Source organism: Malaclemys terrapin (genome assembly GCF_027887155.1).
Source record: "Malaclemys terrapin pileata isolate rMalTer1 chromosome 20 unlocalized genomic scaffold, rMalTer1.hap1 SUPER_20_unloc_1, whole genome shotgun sequence".
Taxonomy (NCBI): Eukaryota; Metazoa; Chordata; order Testudines; family Emydidae; genus Malaclemys; species Malaclemys terrapin.
In genome coordinates, this window is record NW_026530188.1 from 325,665 (window position 1) to 331,259 (window position 5,595).

A 5,595-nucleotide genomic window follows, 5' to 3' on the forward strand; every position below is an offset into this window, starting at 1 on the left:
CTATCCCTCCCTCCATCCACCCCATACCTCTCTATCCCTCCATCCATCCATCCAGCCACCCCCATACCTCTCTATCCCTCCAGCCAGCCAGCCACCCCCATACCTCTCTATCCATCCATCCAACCCTATACCTCTCTATCCCTCCATCCATCCATCCAGCCAGCCCCATACCTCTCTATCCCTCCCTCCCTCCATCCATCCATCCATCCAGCCACCACCATACCTCTCTATCCCTCCATCCCTCCATCCCTCCCTCCATCCATCCATCCATCCATCCATCCATCCCCATACCTCTCTATCCCTCCCTCCATCCATCCATCCATCCAGTCACCCCCATACCTCTCTATCCCTCCATCCATCCATCCAGCCACCCCCATACCTCTCTATCCATCCATCCATCCAGCCAGCCCCATACCTCTCTATCCCTCCCTCCCTCCATCCATCCATCCAGCCACCACCATATCTCTCTATCCCTCCATCCATCCATCCAGCCACCCCCATACCTCTCTATCCCTCCCTCCAGCCATCCAGCCACCCCCATACCTCTCTATCCATCCATCCAACCCTATACCTCTCTATCCCTCCATCCATCCATCCAGCCAGCCCCATACCTCTCTATCCCTCCATCCATCCAGCCAGCCAGCCCCATACCTCTCTATCCCTCCCTCCATCCATCCATCCATCCAGCCACCACCATACCTCTCTATCCCTCCATCCATCCATCCAGTCACCCCCATACCTCTCTATCCCTCCCTCCATCCATCCATCCATCCAGCCACCACCATACCTCTCTATCCCTCCATCCATCCATCCAGCCACCCCCATACCTCTCTCATAGACTCATAGACTCATAGACTTTAAGGTCAGAAGGGACCATTATGATCATCTGGTCTGACCCCCTGCATGCTGCAGGCCATAAAACCGTCTATCCCTAAAAACTCTCTATCCCTCCCTCCATCCATCCATCCACCCCATACCTCTCTATCCCTCCCTCCATCCATCCATCCATCCCCATACCTCTCTATCCCTCCATCCATCCATCCAGCCACCCCCATACCTCTCTATTCCTCCCTCCCTCCATCCATCCACCCCCATACCTCTCTATCCCTCCCTCCATCCATCCAGCCAGCCCCATACCTCTCTATCCCTCCATCCATCCATCCAGCCACCCCCATACCTCTCTATCCCTCCATCCATCCATCTACCCCCATACCTCTCTATCCCTCCCTCCAGCCAGCCAGCCACCCCCATACCTCTCTATCCCTCCATCCATCCATCCATCTACCCCATACCTCTCTATCCCTCCCTCCATCCACCCCATACCTCTCTATTCCTCCCTCCATCCATCCATCCACCCCCATACCTCTCTATCCCTCCATCCAGCCAGCCAGCCACCCCCATACCTCTCTATCCATCCATCCAACCCTATACCTCTCTATCCCTCCAGCCAGCCAGCCAGCCACCCCCATACCTCTCTATCCATCCATCCAACCCTATACCTCTCTATCCCACCCTCCATCCATCCATCCATCCAGCCACCACCATACCTCTCTATCCCTCCATCCATCCAGTCACCCCCATACCTCTCTATCCCTCCATCCATCCATCCAGCCACCCCCATACCTCTCTATCCATCCATCCAACCCTATACCTCTCTATCCCACCCTCCATCCATCCATCCATCCAGCCACCACCATACCTCTCTATCCCTCCATCCATCCAGTCACCCCCATACCTCTCTATCCATCCATCCATTCACCCCATACCTCTCCATCCATCCACCCCCCCATACCTCTATCCATTAATAAATCCCAATATACCATATTTCCCCTCCCTCCCTTCCTCCCTCCCTCCCTCCCTCCCTCCATCCATCATCTGTGTACCCTCATACTTAACTCCACATCCATCCATCCCCCCATACCTCTATCCATCCATCCCCCCATCCCCCATCCATCCATCCATCCATCCACCCCCATGCCTCTCTATCCCTCTATCCCTCCATCCATCCATCCATCCATCCCCATACCTCTCTATCCATCCATCCATCCACCCCCATACCTCTCCATCCATCCATCCATCCCCATACCTCTCCATCCATCCATCCATCCATCCATCCACTTCCATGCCTCTCCATCCATCCATCCATCCATCCATCCACCCCCATGCCTCTCTATTCCTCTATCCCTCCCTCCATCCATCCATCCCCATACCTCTCTATCCATCCATCCATCCATCCATCCACCCCCATACCTCTCTATCCATCCATCCATCCATCACCCCCATACCTCTCTATCCATCCATCCATCCACCCCCATACCTCTCCATCCATCCATCCATCCATCCATCCAAGCCCATAAATTCCTATCTATTCATCCACTCATCCATCTTTTCCCATCTACCCTCCTGCATCCATCCATCCATCCATCTACCCCCATATCCATCCATCCATCAACTATGGATCTAACCGCTAAGTCCTGCTCCCTCCATCCACTGCCACCAAGCTTACCCATCCATCCCGCCAAAGCACACCCTATTTACCCATCCGTCCCGCCATCTCCACCTCTCTCCCCACCCAATATACCACTCTGTATTCATTCCTCCAGCCATCCCAGCCCACAGTTCCCAACTCATCCATCCACCCCCACACCTCTATCCATCCATCAATCTAAATATACCATATTTACCCCTCCCTCCCTCTCTCCCTCCCTCATCTGTGTACCCTCATACTTAACTCCCCATCCATCCACCCGCCATACCTCTATCCATCCATCCATCAATCCCCCATACCTCTATCCATCCATCCCCCCATTCCCCCATCCATCCATCCATCCATCCCCCATACCTCTATCCATCCATCCCCCCATTCCCCCATCCATCCATCCATCCATCCATCCCCCCACACCTATATCTAACCATCCATTAATCAATCCCCCCACACCTCTATGCATCCATCAATCCATCCATCCCCATTCCCCCATCCATCCATCCCCCCATACCTCTATCCATCCATAAATCCCAATATACCATATTTCCCCTCCCTCCCTCCCTTCCTCCATCATCTGTGTACCCTCATACTTAACTCCACATCCATCCATCCTCCCATACCTCTATCCATCCATCCCCCATCCCCCATCCATCCATCCATCCATCCATCCATCCATCCATCCACCCCCATGCCTCTCTATCCCTCCATCCATCCATCCCCATACCTCTCTATCCATCCATCCATCCACCCCCATGCCTCTCTATCCCTCCATCCATCCATCCATCCATCCATCCACCCCCATGCCTCTCTATCCCTCTATCCCTCCATCCCTCCATCCATCCATCCCCATACCTCTCTATCCATCCATCCCCCATACCTCTATCCATCCATCCCCCCATTCCTCCATCCATCCATCCATCCCCCCATTCCCCCATACCTCTATCTATCCATTCATCCATCCATCCCCCATACCTCTATCCATCCATCCCCCCATTCCCCCATTCCCCCATCCATCCATCCATCCCCCCACACCTATATCTAACCATCCATTAATCAATCCCCCCACACCTCTATGCATCCATCAATCCATCCATCCCCATTCCCCCATCCATCCATTCCCCCATACCTCTATCTATCCATTCATCCATCCACCCACTACACCATATTCAGCCCTCCCTCCATCTAGTCCAGGGATTCTCTGAGCCCATTGGCCAGAAAACGGGGGGTCTCGCTTTGTGGCAGCTTCCAGAGCCCTCTCCCCGCTCAGTGCCTTGCACCGGGGGTGTCGGGATGAAGCCAGAGCCCAGCCCCCCCCCGCACTGACTGCAGGAGCGATTGTGCTGCAGTGGGGGGGGGGGGGGCTCGCTGGCTATGAAACACCGCTGCCCCCCCCCCCCAGGTCTCAGCAGCCCCCCCACCGCACGGGCCAGGTACGCCAGCTCCCCCCCACCCCCCCGGCGGGTGGCTCTGTCCCCTTGACAGCCCGGCCGGCTTTGCACGGGCTTTGCCAATAATGATCCGGTAACGACCCCACTGCGATGGGGGGAGGGGGGCGCTGGCAGACCGGGTGCTGCGGGAGGGTGCGTGACAGACCCGCCATGCCGGGGGGGGGAGAATGACATGCAATGGGAGGGGCAGGTTTGGAGAATTATGAACTGCGGGGGGGGGGGGTCGTTGCAACCTGCCGACCCTCGCAACAGGGGATTTTTGTCCGCCCCCCCCGCGCCTCCCCACTTTAATAATCGCCCCCCCCGCCCTGCCCCCCAGCCCCCTCCTTCAGGCAGCTCTGCAGTGAACAACCCATCCCCCCCCAGCATCTCTGCACCGGACACGGAATATGGGCGCTGCGTGGGGGGGGGTCTGCACCGGCCCCCCCAGCCCCTGCAGAGCCACCATCCTGCCGGGGGGGTCCCCAATCCGGGAGCCCCCCCCCCCCGAATTCGCCTCCCAGAGCGCAGTGCCGAGGCGGCGACTTACCAGGCCATGGTGCAGCCGGCGCGGGGCTGGGAGGGGCGGGGGGGCGGGGGAGACGCTCCCGGCTTCCCCACGGCCGTGGGGCGGGGAGGGGGCGGGGCGGGGGGGCTGTGTGGGGCTGAGGGCGCTGCGGGCTCCGGGATCCCCGCCTGGCTTCACATGCTGCATGGACGGTGCGTCCTCGGGCTGGTCCTGATGCTGAGGGGGGGGGGGGAGGAGCAGGTGACAGCGGCAGCGGAGGCCGAGGACAGGCCCGATGCTTCCGGCTCCCCCCGCCCCACCGCCAGGGGGTTCCCGTCGCACCCCCCCGGACCCCCCCCGGCACAGCCGGCGTGTGGGGGGGCAGCATGGGAGGATGGATGCTGAAGGAGGATGCATCGCCCCCCCCCCCGCCAGCAAAATAGCGTCCCCTAGTGTCAGGCAATGACCGCAAGGGCAGCCCCCCACCAGCCATGGACCCAGGGGCAGCCCCCCACCAGCCATGGGCCCAGGGGACCCCCCACCAGCCTGCGACCCAGGGGACCCCCCACCAGCCATGGGCCCAGGGGCAGCCCCCCACCAGCCATGGACCCAGGGGCAGCCCCCCACCAGCCATGGGCCCAGGGGACCCCCCACCAGCCTGGGACCCAGGGGCCGCCCCCCACCAGCCATGGACCCAGGGGACCGCCCACCAGCCATGGGCCCAGGGGCAGCCCCCCACCAGCCTGGGACCCAGGGGCAGCCCCCCACCAGCCTGGGACCCAGGGGACCCCCCACCAGCCATGGACCCAGGGGATGCCCCAGTAGACATGGACCCAGGGGATGCCCCCCACCAGCCTGGGACCCAGGGGACCCCCCACCAGCCATGGACCCAGGGGCCGCCCCCTAGCAGACATGGACCCAGGGGCAGCCCCCCACCAGCCATGGACCCAGGGGACCCCCCATCCCCATGTGAATTGCTGAAACTCCCCGCTCTGGAGGGGGAACTGGGCTGGGAGGGAGCAGAGGGGGTTGATCCCCGAAAGGGGGGACGGAGGGGAATGAAGGTGGGAGGAGGATAGAAACCGTGATGGGGAGCTATGGAGCGGGACAGATGTCGACGGACACACGGACCGACAGAGGGGGTCTTGGGGCGGGGATGGGGGGATGGATACAGG

General features: G+C 60.1%; 1 protein-coding gene across 4 annotated transcripts in view; it reads right to left on the reverse strand.

Annotated features, from left to right (window-relative positions):
- Window positions 1-4,509, reverse strand: part of ATP2B3 (ATPase plasma membrane Ca2+ transporting 3) — a 51,348-nt gene extending 46,839 nt beyond the window's left edge. For all 4 annotated transcript variants that reach the window (XM_054014867.1, XM_054014865.1, XM_054014870.1 and 1 more), the window contains exon 1: window positions 4,463-4,509. The gene's annotated coding sequence lies outside the window, so the exon portion shown is untranslated. The remainder of the gene's footprint in view (window positions 1-4,462) is intronic.
- Between the last annotated feature and the right edge of the window lie 1,086 nt (window positions 4,510-5,595).